General features: G+C 41.9%; 1 protein-coding gene and 1 long non-coding RNA gene across 24 annotated transcripts in view; both read left to right on the top strand.

Moving 5' to 3' along the window:
• The window catches only part of LOC118375284 (neurexin-2-like), a 411,303-nt gene that overhangs the window by 284,431 nt on the left and 107,368 nt on the right, over window positions 1–19,504 (top strand). The gene's annotated exons all lie outside the window — the stretch shown is intronic.
• On the top strand, window positions 12,479–14,341 carry LOC127930713 (uncharacterized). 2 transcript variants are annotated; one of them, XR_008139008.1, is made up of 4 exons: window positions 12,479–12,815; window positions 12,891–12,965; window positions 13,113–13,412; window positions 14,232–14,341. It is a non-coding gene; the product is annotated as an uncharacterized LOC127930713 (long non-coding RNA). The 2 variants fall into 2 exon arrangements; XR_008139009.1 differs by lacking the exon at window positions 12,891–12,965 and having other exon boundaries at window positions 12,481–12,815.

Genomic DNA, 19,504 nt, shown 5'->3' with positions numbered 1-19,504 from the left:
GATTTTTTTAAACATCTGATCACTTGAGATGAAAGAAAGGAATTGAGGATATTATTTGCCATAAAATGGGCTTTTGTACAAATGCATATGAATGAATGATCTAAACAACAGAGAAGGACTTGAAAGGATTTGCCAGTGATCAGTGACACTGTTCTAGTCTGTTGAAGAGATTAATTTGCATGCCAGCTCAATTGCCTTCTAAAAAATAATGCTGTGTGTATATCCATCTCTCGGAGTGTGTCTGTCTCTTCAATAGCACCATACATCACAGTGCCAGAAAAAATGTTCAGCTCAGATCACCCTTCACATTTGTTTGACACACTCTTTCATTTCCTCCATACCCGGCATAAAGGGAAATATACCATTCGGCACCTTTGTAGTATTACCGCCTCTTACGTGTCATTCAAATACATGTTTTTATCTCTAGTGTAATTGCGAGATCCTGCTCACATATCTTTGACTACATTCAGACTGTTACAAATGGAATATGGTGACTGAGATAGTCTCCACAAAGCTTTATCTGGGGGGCCTATACCCTACGGAGATGTAATGACATCAAATGAAGTGAGAGTCAAATTCCTTTATGCCACTTGACACTACTTTGTTTGGTAGTTACTGTAAGCATGCTATTTTAGCTGAAGTGATTGAATGTTTGGGAGCCTAAAGTAAATTGTTAGGGAGTTTTCAGTGTCTTAAAAACTGGCTAATGCTTGTTGTTTATTCCTTTGTGGGCTGGGTTTATTAAAACTGCTGGGTGAGTCATGCCATAGCTCACATTCCAAGCTTTAGAGAGGCTAAAGCGAGAAGGGAGAAGAAGAAAGAGAGTAAAAGGAGAAAGGCTAAGCCAAAACTACTTTTCCCTCCACCCCAGAGACGTGAGGTGAGGTCAGTGGCTGGGTAGGCACTGGCTATTATCAAAGCCAGATTTACTCCCAAATAAACCTTGATAAAGCCCAAGTTCTCCATACAACAGATAGCTCCAACAACCATAATGATATTGGCTGTTAAATTAAATTGACAACAAAAAAAAAGAAACAAATCTAAATACCAATGTAGCCAAGCTACGAACGATAGCCTCCAATGGCAGAATATTTCATATCAACTGACAAAATGACACACTGCTCAACTCAGCTCAGCCATAGACTGATGTAGTTTCCACAGTTACAACCAATAGGTGGCACTAAAATGCATTTCATCCAAATAGTTTACAACGCAAACTCCATAGCCTTTCACAATGGATTTACAATTCTTCCAATGCACTGCACGCAAACACACACACACATTTCAATATTATTTACACACACTTATAAAATAAATGTTTCTAACGAAATTTCCATATCAACAAACATTTTTTGAAAAGGAAATTCTATCTTGATAAATCAAATGCATCAAAGGTATGTTTTCTATTCTCAAGTTCATTCAACAGTATGCATTTAGACATGTCTTACTTGTAAATGAAGTCCATTGGTCTGTCCTTCAGGGTGAACCTCTTGGTCACAGCGTTGTAGATGTCACAGCAGAACCCCCGTGTCTGCATGGACATGGCCCACAGTCATGTCGGAGACGCGTCCACATGACCTCCTTCGGTTCCATTTTCACACTGACACAAACAGTCACACACACACAAACAGTAGCTGATAGCACAGTTCTCCTACACAACACACAGGTAGGCAGCTCCGTCCATTAGGGCATCCAGACGGTTGGAGAGCAGAATCTTCCCGCGTGAGCATGCAGCCACGCACCTAGAATTGTTGTAGTTAGTCACATCCATCTTGTAGAAGCCAAGGCTCGGGCCTTCATTGAATGGCGGGAGAAGCCCCTTCCCATTACGTCCATGAAGCAAAAGTAAATGTCCAAGATGTGTAAAAGTCTGAGTAAAGAGTGAATTGTTAATGATGTTTCAGACAAGTTGACAGTCCAGTATTCTCTGTTTGCCTGCCCGACAGCTAGCAGCGAGGGAGATAGCGGTTGCCTGTCATGAATAAGTCACTTCTTGAAAAGCTCTTGTATGTAAGTAAGCATTTCACTATTAGTCCACACATGTTGCTTACGAAGCATGTGATGAATAACATTTCATTTTGTTTGCTGCCTCTGTCTGGTTTTAAGTTTCATCATAATTGACGTTCCAGTCTTCAAACCCTCCAAGCAGTGCATAAAATTGTTTGAGCTACAGTATAGTGTCCATTTGTCAGGTTGTTTTTGCTAGCTAGCTTTGTTCACTTCAAGGGATGCGAGCTCCAAATTATGTAGATACGCCCAAAGGTGTATAGTTTACCCACACAAAATGTTTAGGCAACACGCATGCACAAAATATGAAATCGTCTCAATGCAACGAATGAAGCTACTTCAAGCTAGGAAAAGCAGCGACACCTATGCTGACCCTGTCCATTAACAATGACTGTTAGGAACGGCCACGCTCATCAACGATTTAAAGGAATGGAAAGGAAGGCATGATTACGCATAATACATTTTTTTATTTGTCTTTTCATAACTGTTTTGAACGAGTTTATCGCATGGTAAGCACTGCCTACTCTGACTGCATGTCCCGAGCCACCTATCACAGGGAGACCTCAGAATGAGAGGGCCAGATCTTTGTAGCCAGATCTATGAGTGAGTGCTTCCATCCAGGTGTTCTTTGTTCATCCCAGTCTTTATCTGGCTTCAGACTGTCCTCCATGTACTGTAACTCAGCTAAGTGTTTCTAGTGTGGGCCAGGTAGTGCCACCACTCCGAGGAGAGCTGATGTCTGCCCTGCTCTGCTCTGGTTCTGACAGGGTGGCCACTGAGTGTTAATGAGTCAGAGATCTCTCTCTGTCTCCCTCTCTCTTTCTCTCTCTCTCGCTCTCTGCAACAGATAGGCCCATCCCTCATGGTAAGAGGCAGTCCTCCTGGCCAGGCCACAACACACAGGCACAAAGACAGGTGCTGCTCAATAAAACAGCCACATCACATACCTGCTTGACTCATTATCCAAAGATAAAAGGGCATTTGTCAATGAAGAACAGGAAGAATAGGCGTTTGTGTTTGATCCTCTTAAAGTAAGTAGCCGCAGGGTTCCCTGTATATGCAGGTATAGATAAAAAAATACTTACTATAACACTGTCAAGCTTCAGATAAAATGCATAAGCAATACATGCAGAAGATAATTAAGCCCCCCCACACACACACACACACATCTTTCACAGAGACACAGGAATAACAGATCCACAGAGTATCTAATATATTTAATGCACTGCTAGACATGACCATTGAATACTGCATATTGTATCTATCCCTCCCTCTGTCCCTCCCTCCTTCTTTCCTTCTGTCCATCTTGTTTTAATATGTCTCTCTTGTTTTTGTCAGACTCAGGTTGGTTTGTTCTGTTGTTCAAGAGACATAGAACATGTCCTGTGTTTGATTCCAGACCTTTTGTCCCCCTAGGGAGAGGCTGGGGTATTACAGTGGGCTGTGGCTCTATAGGTGTCTTGTCAGGACTGGAGATGCAGCTTCAACACTTTTAATTGGACCCGTCCAGGCCCTCTACTGTCTGTACCAAGAGCATTGACTGACTCTGTCTACTGACTCTGTCAAAGATCACTGAGGCACAGTATCGATACTGACAGTTAACAAGCAGGGAAACCATAGGCCCGTATGTCTTATGGCTCGACTAGTTAATCTAGAGGAGGCACAGCTCCCTTTATCCTTCCAACTACAATGACTTGACTTCTGTAGTGTGCTTTACACCAGAGCATATCAGACCAGCTCCAACCGATCAGTGATGCAAAAACTCCTCACAAATAAACAGCGTCTGAGGTTGACTCATTATGAGGTACCTCCTTTCTCAATGAAAGTGGTATTGCTTTTATATTGACTTGCTTTAACATTGCTTTTCTGTCATCTTACTTGATTAATAATGTTTTGCACTTTAGCACAGATTGGAAATGTATAATTCCAGCTTAGTATGCATGCCATTTATTATAAACTTGTGCCACATATCCAGTGCGCTGACTGGCAGTCTCATGTCTCACAGCAGGCATGGGGAGAGATTGCTCTGCCTAATAGGCCCATGCAGGCTGGGTGAGGCATGCTACAGTAGGCTGGGAGACTGCTGGGAGTTTTAATGTGTGGACTGACAGCCCTAATACATCTTGAATGCTTAAGGAAAGCTTTTGCACAGGGTCATCTTTCTCTGCTGCCGTTGCCTTACTGTTTGCCATATTGGTCATGACCTCCTGTTTGTCTTTAAATGGTGTTGGAGTCAACGTTAGTCAGTCTCTGGTCCACTGCCTCCTGTTTCTAATCTTACTCTAGTTATTAGGACTTGTCAACATTTGCATGATTAGTGACTCTCTGTTGTCCTCTGTGTCAAACGACTTGCTTAGCAACAGTATATGACATGCTCAACTTCTCTGGGCTCCATAAATTAGCATGCACTCCGCAACACTCTTCCTAGCAATGACTAGGTTGGTCATCAACCATTCTTGGTTGGTCATCAGTCGACAAGGTAATTGAAAAAAAACATGCTCATTTTATTTTATAATATACATCATTTAAAACGGCCAAGTTCTATTCACAACAGTATTCAGTTGGTAAGAGACAGACATTCAGTAAATACTAGGAATAGATTGTCCACCATCTATGCGTTGTCCAGACAGAACAGTATTCAGTTGGTAAGAGACAGACATTCAGTAAATACTAGGAATAGATTGTCCACCATCTATGCGTTGTCCAGACAGAACAGTATTCAGTTGGTAAGAGACAGACATTCAGTAAATACTAGGAATAGATTGTCCACCATCTATGCGTTGTCCAGACAGAACAGTATTCAGTTAGTAAGAGACAGACATTCAGTAAATACTAGGAATAGATTGTCCACCATCTATGCGTTATCCAGACAGAACAGTATTCAGTTGGTAAGAGACAGACATTCAGTAAATACTAGGAATAGATTGTCCACCATCTATGCGTTATCCAGACAGAACAGTATTCAGTTGGTAAGAGACAGACATTCAGTAAATACTAGGAATAGATTGTCCTCCATCTATGCGTTGTCCAGACAGAACAGTATTCAGTTGGTAAGAGACAGACATTCAGTAAATACTAGGAATAGATTGTCCACCATCTATGCGTTGTCCAGACAGAACAGTATTCAGTTGGTAAGAGACAGACATTCAGTAAATACTAGGAATAGATTGTCCACCATCTATGCGTTGTCCAGACAGAACAGTATTCAGTTGGTAAGAGACAGACATTCAGTAAATACTAGGAATAGATTGTCCTCCATCTATGCGTTGTCCAGACAGAACAGTATTCAGTTGGTAAGAGACAGACATTCAGTAAATACTAGGAATAGATTGTCCACCATCTATGAGTTGTCCAGACAGAACAGTATTCAGTTGGTAAGAGACAGACATTCAGTAAATACTAGGAATAGATTGTCCTCCATCTATGCGTTGTCCAGACAGAAAAGAGAAATAGGCTAAATAACTTATCAAAAGAACATTTCAATACAGAAATTGAATGAATTAGCTGAGCAAACTAGAAACCTTTCAATATATAAATGTAAACATTATTTTAAATCAATTTAAATATAGTATATAGAAATGTTATGGGACTATAGTAGATGAAGAATAAATATTTTTTTAGATTGAGTATTTATTGGGTCATTATGCTAGTATATTATGTATGTTTGTAATAGTGTGTTATATGTGAAAGCGTGTTTGTATTATAAATTGTGTTTTAATGCTTAAGTTACTCTTGGAAGATTAGTCCAAATGGGGACTAAAAGAGATCCAAATATATAATAATAATAATATATGCCATTTAGCAGACGCTTTTATCCAAAGCGACTTACAGTCATGTGTGCATACATTCTACGTATGGGTGGTCCTGGGAATCGAACCCACTACCCTGGCATTACAAGCGCCATGCTCTACCAACTGAGCTACAGAAGGACCACTCTCAAATCAAATCAAACCAGAGTTTTTTTTTTTACCAACATTGTATACAAGATATGTTAGTTACTGTTAGGGAGCAGGTTATGTAATCAGATGAACTATTGACAAGGGGGTATTTCTATGGGGACCTGATATAAGACTTTGTGTGATTGTAGATGTTGCTTTGAAAGACCAATAAGGGTGGATTGTCTTCAGTGCATCGCAGTATGGCATCACAAAAACAAAGTATTTTATAGTGTTCACTTATAATGTTCATTATATATCTATGTTATTAGGTCTACTATGTATAGTATTCCTGACCAGAACACTGAGCAGCTACCAAGGTTACAGTAGCTGTACATAGAGAACTGTACTGCACCACAGTTCACAACCCCCAGGGGTTCCTGGTCTCTCCAGAACCACCATCACTGTACACTTCTGTATGTTCATGAGAGAATTAAACTATTATTTGTATAAAGAATGTTTTTGCCCTTTTTCTCCACAATTCCATGGTATCCAATTGGTAGTGCTGCTTCTTGACACAATGCCCACTTAACCCAGGAGCCAGCCGCACCAATGCATCGGAGGAAACACTGTATACCTGGCGACCCTGTCATGGTGCACTGCGAGTTGCTAGTGCGCAATAGGACAAGAACATCCCTGCCAGCCAAACCCAGACGACGCTGGGCCAATTGGTCATGGCCGGCTGCGACAGAGCCTGGATTCGAACCCAGAATCTCTAGTGGCACAGGTTCACTGTGATGCAGAGCATTAGACCACTGATCCACTCGGGAGGCCATGAGAATGGAATTTTAATAAGGATGAACAAATGTTGTTAGAAACAGAAAGGAAAAGGCTATGAGATAGGGAGGGAGAGATGGGAACCTTTTTTTGTATGATAAACCTTCCTAACACAAACTGATTTGTTTAATACATGAGAGAGAGAGAGAGAGAGAGAGAGAGACAGAGAGAGAGAGAGACAGAGAGAGAGACAGAGAGAGAGAGAGAGAGAGAGAGAGAGAGAGAGAGAGAGAGAGAGAGAGAGAGAGAGAGACAGAGAGAGAGAGAGAGAGAGAGAGAGAGAGAGAGAGACAGAGAGAGAGAGAGAGAGAGAGAGAGAGAGAGAGAGAGAGAGAGAGAGAGAGAGAGAGAGAGAGAGAGAGAGAAGAAGCGTAATGACTAATGCTGATGGAGTTACTGCGTTCGTTACACAAGTGTGTCCACATGTCCTCTCTGGCGCATTAGCTCTGCATATTTCATGCTCCTTATTACTATTTCATATGTTTCCTTTTATGCTCTCTCCCCTCCACTTATTCTGTCTCTTCGCATATTCTTACTGCAGACTAAGGATAAAGAAGACTACAATTCCTGTATTTTCTTGTGACCCAGACTGGACCTCTTTGTTTACTAGACAGGGGGTTTTTCATGTTCCTTTGCCCAATTCAACCAAACCCAATTACAGGGGAGAGATCTCTGTGCTGACCCCAGCTCCCCTCTGATAGTTGGGCTTGTTGGACTAGGAAAGGGCCCTGGTAACATAGTGTTTCAGCACCACACATGTGGACAGCTCCTGCCAACGTAATAATCATTCAGAGCGGTCTCTCAGTGGTCCTCACTCGTCTTCTTGGTTCCCTCTCTCAGCCTGCCTGTTTGTGAAGGTCCTTTACGTCTATGCGGGATACTGTACATAGGTCACAGGAGGTTGGTGGCACCTTAATTGGGGAGGACGGGGCTGTGGTAATGTCTGGAGCGGAATAGGTGGAATGGTATCAAATAGTTCAAACAAATAGTTTCCATGTGTTGAATGCCATTCCATTCGCTCCATTCCAGTCAATATGAGCCGTCCTCCCCTCAGCAGCCTCCACTGATTTAGGTGACCACCTGCATATTGCCTCTCAACTGGCCACTTAGTTAGCAGTCATTCCATTTTACAAGGATAAACAAACGGTTATTTGCATGAGTTCTGAGCATGCTTAGATCTGTATGACTGCAGAAGACTCGATGCTATCCCTCCTAGCAAGGCGTCTGCTTTATAGGTTAACTATCTTCAGGCTGTTGGAGCGCTTTATTCTGAGACTGGCATAGTGATTTCCATAATCAAACCAATACAAAGAGATTCAGTGATGGTGACACAGTCACAGCTTCAGAAATACCAGGCTACAGATGTAGGATCTTAACTTGAGCCAGTTTGCTACAGCAGGAAATTATAAACTTCATAAGCCTTTTTAAACCTCAAATACACTACAAGTTTTTAATGTCATGTATTACACACCCGCGACAGGGTGATCAAATTAAGATCCTACATCTGTACTGTTTTTCAGTATGTCCATTTATTTTGGTCTCATTTCTTATTCTCCATTTTCCCCTACCCCCCGTCCCTATACATTCGGACTCTGTTCCCTGTGTGCAGGAGAAAAAGCTGTTGAGATGAGGAAGGTAGGTAGGGAGAGCTGAGCAGAATACTGAAGCATGTTTTCGCAGTGCGCACTAGGTACAGAGGAGGATCCACCTGCACCTCTATGGAAATAATAATAATAATAAGAAGAAATCAGCCAGTAAGAGATGTGAGAGAAGCCTAGAGTCTAAATGTTCTATTACCACACACAGTGAAGGTACATTGGATACTTATCGTGTCTTCTTTAGTTTGTCTTTATTTAGCTCATTTTTCAAAGACAAACACCTCATTCAGAAAGACGAGACTGCAGGTAATGGATAATCCTCCTCTGTTGATCAGGTACAAGCAGGTCTACCTACACACACGCAAACAAGAACGGGGGGGGCTTGAAGAGAGAATGTGTAGCCATATACGTTGTTAACTGTAGTTGAAAGGGATTCTATTTTGGAAAGTGTGAACAGAAAAAAAAGTATATTCGTCATTCTTATCCATTAGTGAAAAACCCACACAAACCCATTCACATTCACATCCACTACATATGCACAAACACACACACTTTTGCACTCATCATATGCTACTGCTACTCTGTTCTTTATTTGACTCTTATTATTATCTATCCTGATGCTTAGTCACTTTACCCTGAACTCATGTACATATCTACCTCAAATACCTCGTACCTCTGCACACTGATCTGGTATTGGTTCTCCCAGTATATACTAAGCAAACATTAAACTCTGCATCGTTGGGAAGGGCTCGTAAGCAAGCATTTTGTGGTCAAATCTACACCAGTTGTATACGACACGTATGAATAAAAAATATGTGGATTCGGTCATTTTTTTATTTTTCTGTGAGTTTTGAATCATGGACCCGGATAACAGGAAGATACTGTAAAGACAGCTGTTATTCACTGAGACGATTTGTTTCTGCTGCTGACATCTATACACTGCAAGGCACATCTCATTACTCTCTGCTGTCAATCCAAGTGGCTCCAACTCATCTATCTGGCGAACTGGACTCCAGCCGATGACATCATGTTGATGAATGTTTCACTTTTTGTAACATCTAATGCTTGTTCAATGATGCATGCCTTGGCTTGTAGGTGTGTCATCGTTGATTTGTAGAGTGAAGTACCATGTCGTCAATGACTACAGCTTCAGCCCAGTGTGCCACTGCTTATGGTAATAAAGGATGAGGCTGTGGATGAGGTTGGTTATTTCACCCATTGGGTCTTTATTTGGCTGTCTCTCAACCAAACCAGTGGTGAGCAAAACATAAGAAGCTCAATGGTGTGTTTCACTGTGTTTTCAATATGATTACACTTCAATAGAGTTGGACAGGAGAGGCACGTATGAATGCATGGGTCTCTTGTAGAGGGCCTAATCTCTCCCAGACAGACAGACAGACAGACAGACAGACAGACAGACAGACAGACAGACAGACAGACAGACAGACAGACAGACAGACAGAGGGCCTAATCTCTCCCAGACAGACAGACAGACAGACAGAGGGCCTAATCTCTCACAGACAGACAGACAGACAGACAGACAGACAGACAGACAGACAGAGGGCAGACAGACAGACAGACAGACAGACAGACAGAGGGCCTAATCAGACAGACAGACAGAGGGCCTAATCTCTCCCAGACAGACAGAGGGCCTAATCTCTCCCAGACAGACAGACAGGCAGGCAGACAGACAGACAGACAGACAGACAGACAGACAGATCTCTCCCAGACAGACAGACAGACAGACAGACAGACAGACACAGACAGAGGGCCTAATCTCTCCCAGACAGACAGACAGACAGACAGACAGACAGACAGACAGACAGACAGACAGACAGACAGACAGACAGACAGGCAGGCAGACAGCAGACAGACAGACAGACAGACAGACAGACAGACAGACAGACAATCTCTCCCAGACAGACAGACAGACAGCAGACAGACAGACAGACAGAGGGCCTAATCTCTCCCAGACAGACAGACAGACAGACAGACAGACAGACAGACAGACAGACAGACAGACAGACAGACAGACAGACAGGCAGGCAGACAGACAGACAGACAGACAGACAGACAGACAGACAGACAGACAGACAGACAGACAGACAGGGCCTAATCTCTCCCAGACAGACAGACAGACAGAGGGCGGGACAGACAGACAGACAGAGGCCTAATCTCTCCCAGACAGACAGACAGACAGACAGACAGACAGACAGACAGACAGACAGACAGACAGACAGAGACAGACAGACAGATGGCCTAATCTCTCCCAGACAGACAGACAGACAGACAGACAGACAGACAGACAGACAGACAGACAGACAGACAGACAGACAGATGGCCTAATCTCTCCCAGACAAACAGACAGACAGACAGACAGACAGACAGACAGACAGACAGACAGACAGACAGACAGACAGAGGGCCTAATCTCTCCCAGACTCTCTCAGACCAGCACATGGCCGGACACACTCAATGGTAGAGGAAAAAAGCAGCTGCTTCAAGTCCACTTCCACAGAGAGACAGATATTGATAACACTTCTATTGTGTTGCCATTCTAAAGAGATTACTGCCCTCAGTCTTATGTTATGGATATTGTTTCTTTTCTTGTCTTTCTTTCCCCTAAACCTGTCTGATTGAATGGTCAGAGACCATTGAATATCCCCTGACCTCTTGTATGTAAAATGGCTGACATTCATGTGTAGTTCCAATATGATGGACAGCCAGAGAGGCAAGATTAATAGCACTCTTTAAATGAGAATTGATTTTCCTAGCAGCTCCTCAAAATGTAATCAGCACAGTGAAAAATAATAACCATTTCATTTTTTGACAGAAAGCAGAGGGCCAGATGGGCAACACATCTTATTTTAGATTGCATTTTTAATCATATTCTGATATATGGTGTCTTTCAAGTTTTTGTTATGAAGTCTTCATTCCTTGACTTTTTATAAAATTGACATGGAAACAGGCTTATGTGTTTTTCACAACATATTAGTTCAGGTAATTATACAGTAATTATACCACGCTTTTTAATTGCAAAGATTATCAACTTCTATCTGTGACCAATGGCCTTCCATTGTCTCACCGTGCTGCTGTGATGACGCCTGTAACAGTTGAAATCAAGACTAATTACAACCCTTTCAACCACTTCATACCTGAGTCGTTCCACAAAAAGAGTCCTTTTTGCATCCCTTTGATATTATAAGTAGAAATTGTGCACCATTATTAACATTTTAAAAGCCTGTTATATTTAATGAAGTGTCCTTCAATATAACCAATTGGAAAATTCAATAAATTCCCTCTGACTTCTAGGAAGATTTTAACCCACTTAAAAAAAAACTTTGTCCATGTTTTGACCATCGTTGATTAGATTATTATTTATTTAGTGTAAATTAGTGAATCATTTTTTACATATTTTATTTATTTCACCTTTATTTAACCAGGTAGGCCAGTCGAGAACAAGTTGTCAATTACTACTGCGACCTGGCCAAGATAAAGCACAGCATTTACTACTGCGACCTGGCCAAGATAAAGCACAGCATTCACTACTGCGACCTGGCCAAGATAAAGCACAGCATTTACTACTGCGACCTGGCCAAGATAAAGCACAGCATTCACTACTGCGACCTGGCCAAGATAAAGCACAGCATTTACTACTGCGACCTGGCCAAGATAAAGCACAGCATTCACTACTGCGACCTGGCCAAGATAAAGCACAGCATTTACTACTGCGACCTGGCCAAGATAAAGCACAACATTCACTACTGCGACCTGGCCAAGATAAAGCACAGCATTCACTACTGCGACCTGGCCAAGATAAAGCACAGCATTTACTACTGCGACCTGGCCAAGATAAAGCACAACATTCACTACTGCGACCTGGCCAAGATAAAGCACAGCATTTACTACTGCGACCTGGCCAAGATAAAGCACAGCATTACATCTGTCCCTCAATTTAAGGTCAACCCTGTTAAGTGAACTGAACTCTCATTTTAATATAATATTCCTTTAAAAACATTATTTTTTCAAAAGAAACATTGAAAATCTACAAGTCAAATCATAGTGTATGTGAGCTGGTTCTACTCTTTTTGGCCATTTTCTGGTGTTTTGTGGAGGAAAAGTGACCGGGTCAAGCATAACACGGCAACCCTGTTCCATCACCCTTGTAACAAGGGAATTTATGGATGATTTAAGATGAGGTTGTGTACCCTGTTACGGTCAACCCTGTTCCATCACCCTTGTAACAAGGGAATTTATGGATGATTTAAGATGAGGTTGTGTACCCTGTTACGGTCAACCCTGTTCCATCACCCTTGTAACAAGGGAATTTATGGATGATTTAAGATGAGGTTGTGTACCCTGTTACGGTCAACCCTGTTCCATCACCCTTGTAACAAGGGAATTTATGGATGATTTAAGATGAGGTTGTGTACCCTGTTACGGTCAACCCTGTTCCATCACCCTTGTAACAAGGGAATTTATGGATGATTTAAGATGAGGTTGCTGTGCCCTGTTACGGTCAACCCTGTTCCATCACCCTTGTAACAAGGAATTTATGGATGATTTAAGATGAGGTTGTGTACCCTGTTACGGTCAACCCTGTTCCATCACCCTTGTAACAAGGGAATTTATGGATGATTTAAGATGAGGTTGTGTACCCTGTTAAACGGTCAACCCTGTTCCATCACCCTTGTAACAAGGGCATTTATGGATGATTTAAGATGAGGTTGACCCTGTTACGGTCAACCCTGTTCCATCACCCTCCGCAAGGGAATTTATGGATGATTTAAGATGAGGTTGTGTACCCTGTTACGGTCAACCCTGTTCCATCACCCTTGTAACAAGGGAATTTATGGATGATTTAAGATGAGGTTGTGTACCCTGTTACGGTCAACCCTGTTCCATCACCCTTGTAACAAGGGAATTTATGGATGATTTAAGATGAGGTTGTGTACCCTGTTACGGTCAACCCTGTTCCATCACCCTTGTAACAAGGGAATTTATGGATGATTTAAGATGAGGTTGTGTACCCTGTTACGGTCAACCCTGTTCCATCACCCTTGTAACAAGGGAATTTATGGATGATTTAAGATGAGGTTGTGTACCCTGTTACGGTCAGCCCTGTTCCATCACCCTTGTAACAAGGGAATTTATGGATGATTTAAGATGAGGTTGTGGCCCTGTTACGGTCAACCCTGTTCCATCACCCTTGTAACAAGGGCATGGATGATTTAAGATGAGGTTGTGTACCCTGTTACGGTCAACCCTATTCCATCACCCTTGTAACAAGGGAATTTATGGATGATTTAAGATGAGGTTGTGTACCCTGTTACGGTCAACCCTGTTCCATCACCCTTGTAACAAGGGAATTTATGGATGATTTAAGATGAGGTTGTGTACCCTGTTACGGTCAACCCTGTTCCATCACTGTAACAAGGAATTTATGGATGATTTAAGATGAGGTTGTGTACCCTGTTACGGTCAACCCTGTTCCATCACCCTTGTAACAAGGGAATTTATGGATGATTTAAGATGAGGTTGTGTACCTGCACACGGTCAACCCCTGTTCCATCACCCTTGTAACAAGGAATTTATGGATGATTTAAGATGAGGTTGTGTACCCTGTTACGGTCAACCCTGTTCCATCACCCTTGTAACAAGGGAATTTATGGATGATTTAAGATGAGGTTGTGACCCTGTTAAGGTCTTGACCCTGTTCCATCACCCTTGTAACAAGGTAATTTATGGATGATTTAAGATGAGGTTGTGTGAGGTTACGGCCAGTCGACCCTGTTCCATCACCCTTGTAACAAGGGAATTTATGGATGATTTAAGATGAGGTTGTGTACCCTGTTAAGGTCAACCCTGTTCCATCACCCTTGTAACAAGGTAATTTATGGATGATTTAAGATGAGGTTGTGTACCCTGTTACGGTCAACCCTGTTCCATCACCCTTGTAACAAGGGAATTTATGGATGATTTAAGATGAGGTTGTGTACCCTGTTACGGTCAACCCTGTTCCATCACCCTTGTAACAAGGGAATTTATGGATGATTTAAGATGAGGTTGTGTACCCTGTTACGGTCAACCCTGTTCCATCACCCTTGTAACAAGGGAATTTATGGATGATTTAAGATGAGGTTGTGTACCCTGTTACGGTCAACCCTGTTCCATCACCCTTGTAACAAGGTAATTTATGGATGATTTAAGATGAGGTTGTGTACCCTGTTACGGTCAACCCTGTTACTTTATTTGGCACTTACTATAGTATTTTTTAAACCTCTTAAGATATCAGAAGCTTCTGAAGCAATTGTTGGAAGAATGACTTGTGTCATGCACGAAGTAGATGTCCTAACCGACTTGCCAAAACTATAGTTTGTTAACAAGACATTTGTGGAGTGGTTGAAAAATGAGTTTTACTGACCAACCTACAGTTGAAGTCGGAAGTTTACATACAGTACACTTAGGTTGGAGTCATTAAAACTCAACATCTCAAAAACTCAACTGTGTGAATCAGGCCGTCATGGTTGAATTGCTGCAAAGAAACCACTACTAAAGGACACCAATAAAAAGAAGAGACTTGCTTGGGCCAAGAAACACAAGCAATGGGCATTATACCCGTGGAAATGTGTCGTTTCCTTTGATGAGTCCAAATTCGCGATTTTTGGTTCCAACCTCTGTGTCTTTGTGAGACAGAGTAGGTGAGCAGATGATCTTTGCATGTGTGGTTCCCACAGTGAAGCACGGAGGAGGAGGTGTGGCTACAGCATGGCTACAACAGCATTCATCAGCGATACATCATCCCATCTGGTTTGCACTTATCATTTGTTTTTCAACACGACAATGACACCAAAATACACCTCCAGGCTGTGTGAGGGATATTTTCATCTCAAATCTAAAATATATTTGGATTTGTTAACACTTTTTTGGTAATTACATGATTCCATATGTGTTATTTCATAGTTTTGATGTCTTCACTTGAAAATAGTAAAACTAAAGAAAAAGTCTTGAATGAGTAGGTGTGTCCAAACTTTTGACTGGTACTGTACATACATACATACATACATACATACATACATACATACATACATACATACATACATACATACATACATACATACATACATACATACATACATGCATACATACATACATACATACACATGTAATATATGTGGGTAAATAAATACAGAAAAATTAAACAGAAGGCATTTGAACCCAGTCTGGCACAAAGAGAAGGTTCATGTGGGTATCAAGCCTATAAACAATCTATATACACACTTGCCATTTACCACAAAGAAGCTAAATATTTTTTATAATTTAATTATAGGTAGCCCTTTTTCTGTTATTACAGGCCTTATCTAGATATTCCTCAAACAGAAATACACAATGGACAAAACACAATTTCAGTTTCTTTTCATGGCTCAGCCACGTAATACCAGGGTATATCTGGTGTGCTTTCTAGAATAAGATCAAGCGTATATTGTGGTAGAAAGGGCAAAAGAGGATAACATTTGTTTCATTCTTTATTTCTCCGAGGTCACAATAGTTACTTTCCTCTTCAATTTCACTGCAATACCGAGCTGTTTCAATATGCAGAGGCAATATCCCTGCTCTTACCTGTTTCAATACGCAGAGGCAATATCCCTGCTCTTACCTGTTTCAATACGCAGAGGCAATATCCCTGATCTGACCTCTTTCAATACGGAGAGGCAATATCCCTGATCTGACCTCTTTCAATACGCAGAGGCAATATCCCTGATCTGACCTCTTTCAATATGCAGAGGCAATATCCCTGATCTGACCTCTTTCAAGATGAGGCAATATCCCTGATCTTACCTGTTTCAATATGGAGGCAATATCCCTGATCTTACCTGTTTCAATATGCAGGGAATATCCTGATCTTACCTGTTTCAATACGCAGAGGCAATATCCCTGATCTTACCTCTTTCAATACGCAGAGACAATATCCCTGATCTGACCTCTTTCAATACGCAGAGACAATATCCCTGATCTGACCTCTTTCAATACGCAGAGGCAATATCCCTGATCTGACCTCTTTCAATACGCAGAGACAATATCCCTGATCTTACCTCTTTCAATACGCAGAGGCAATATCCCTGATCTTACCTGTTTCAATACACAGAGGCAATATCCCTGATCTTACCTGTTTCAATACGCAGAGGCAATATCCCTGATCTCAGAGGCAATATCCCTGATCTGTAGCTCAGTTGGTAGAGCATGGCGCTTGCAACGCCAGGGTAGTGGGTTCGATTCCCGGGACCACCCATACGTAGAATGTATGCACACATGACTGTAAGTCGCTTTGGATAAAAGCGTCCGCTAAATGGCATATATACATACATATATACATATATACATATCTTACCTGTTTCAATACGCAGAGGCAATATCCCTGATCTTACCTGTTTCAATATGCAGAGGCAATATCCCTGATCTGACCTCTTTCAATACGCAGAGGCAATATCCCTGATCTTACCTGTTTCAATACGTAGAGACAATATCCCTGATCTGACCTCTTTCAATACGCAGAGACAATATCCATGATCTGACCTCTTTCAATATGCAGAGGCAATATCCATGATCTGACCTCTTTCAATATGCAGAGGCAATATCCATGATCTGACCTCTTTCAATATGCAGAGGCAATATCCATGATCTGACCTCTTTCAATATGCAGAGGCAATATCCCTGATCTGACCTCTTTCAATATGCAGAGGCAATATCCCTGATCTTACCTGTTTCAATATGCAGAGGCAATATCCCTGATCTGACCTCTTTCAATACGCAGAGGCAATATCCCTGATCTTACCTGTTTCAATATGCAGAGGCAATATCCCTGATCTTACCTGTTTCAATATGCAGAGGCAATATCCCTGATCTTACCTGTTTCAATACGCAGAGGCAATATCCCTGATCTTACCTCTTTCAATACGCAGAGACAATATCCCTGATCTGACCTCTTTCAATACGCAGAGACAATATCCCTGATCTGACCTCTTTCAATACGCAGAGGCAATATCCCTGATCTGACCTCTTTCAATACGCAGAGACAATATCCCTGATCTTACCTCTTTCAATACGCAGAGGCAATATCCCTGATCTTACCTGTTTCAATACGCAGAGGCAATATCCCTGATCTTACCTGTTTCAATACGCAGAGGCAATATCCCTGATCTTACCTGTTTCAATACGCAGAGGCAATATCCCTGATCTTACCTGTTTCAATATGCAGAGGCAATATCCCTGATCTGACCTCTTTCAATACGCAGAGGCAATATCCCTGATCTTACCTGTTTCAATACGTAGAGGCAATATCCATGATCTGACCTCTTTCAATACGCAGAGACAATATCCATGATCTGACCTCTTTCAATACGCAGAGACAATATCCATGATCTGACCTCTTTCAATACGCAGAGGCAATATCCATGATCTGACCTCTTTCAATACGCAGAGACAATATACATGATCTGACCTCTTTCAATACGCAGAGGCAATATCCATGATCTGACCTCTTTCAATATGCAGAGGCAATATCCATGATCTGACCTCTTTCAATATGCAGAGGCAATATCCATGATCTGACCTCTTTCAATATGCAGAGGCAATATCCCTGATCTGACCTCTTTCAATATGCAGAGGCAATATCCCTGATCTTACCTGTTTCAATACGCAGAGGCAATATCCCTGATCTGACCTCTTTCAATACGCAGAGACAATATCCATGATCTGACCTCTTTCAATACGCAGAGGCAATATCCATGATCTGACCTCTTTCAATATGCAGAGGCAATATCCCTGATCTGACCTGTTTCAATATGCAGAGGCAATATCCCTGATCTTACCTCTTTCAATACGCAGAGACAATATCCCTGATCTGACCTGTTTCAATATGCAGAGGCAATATCCCTGATCTGACCTGTTTCAATACGCAGAGGCAATATCCCTGATCTGACCTCTTTCAATACGCAGAGGCAATATCCCTGATCTGACGTCTTTCAATACGCAGAGGCAATATCCCTGATCTGACCTCTTTCAATACGCAGAGGCAATATCCCTGATCTGACCTCTTTCAATACGCAGAGACAATATCCCTGATCTGACCTCTTTCAATACGCAGAGGCAATATCCCTGATCTGACCTCTTTCAATACGCAGAGGCAATATCCCTGATCTTACCTGTTTCAATATGCAGAGGCAATATCCCTGCTCTTACCTGTTTCAATACGCAGAGGCAATATCCATGATCTTACCTGTTTCAATACGCAGAGGCAATATCCCTGATCTGACCTCTTTCAATAAGCAGAGACAATATCCCTGATCTGACCTCTTTCAATACGCAGAGGCAATATCCCTGATCTGACCTCTTTCAATACGCAGAGGCAATATCCCTGATCTGACCTCTTTCAATACGCAGAGACAATATCCATGATCTGACCTCTTTCAATATGCAGAGGCAATATCCATGATCTGACCTCTTTCAATATGCAGAGGCAATATCCATGATCTGACCTCTTTCAATATGCAGAGGCAATATCCATGATCTGACCTCTTTCAATATGCAGAGGCAATATCCATGATCTGACCTCTTTCAATATGCAGAGGCAATATCCCTGATCTGACCTCTTTCAATATGCAGAGGCAATATCCCTGATCTTACCTGTTTCAATATGCAGAGGCAATATCCCTGATCTGACCTCTTTCAATACGCAGAGGCAATATCCCTGATCTTACCTGTTTCAATACGCAGAGGCAATATCCCTGATCTGACCTCTTTCAATATGCAGAGGCAATATCCCTGATCTGACCTCTTTCAATACGCAGAGACAATATCCATGATCTGACCTCTTTCAATACGCAGAGACAATATCCATGATCTGACCTCTTTCAATACGCAGAGGCAATATCCATGATCTGACCTCTTTCAATATGCAGAGGCAATATCCATGATCTGACCTCTTTCAATATGCAGAGGCAATATCCATGATCTGACCTCTTTCAATATGCAGAGGCAATATCCCTGATCTGACCTCTTTCAATATGCAGAGGCAATATCCCTGATCTTACCTGTTTCAATACGCAGAGGCAATATCCCTGATCTGACCTCTTTCAATACGCATAGACAATATCCATGATCTGACCTCTTTCAATACGCAGAGGCAATA

This window comes from Oncorhynchus keta, chromosome 6 (assembly GCF_023373465.1).
Source record: "Oncorhynchus keta strain PuntledgeMale-10-30-2019 chromosome 6, Oket_V2, whole genome shotgun sequence".
NCBI lineage: Eukaryota > Metazoa > Chordata > Actinopteri > Salmoniformes > Salmonidae > Oncorhynchus > Oncorhynchus keta.
This window is presented reverse-complemented; position numbering and strand designations above follow the sequence as displayed.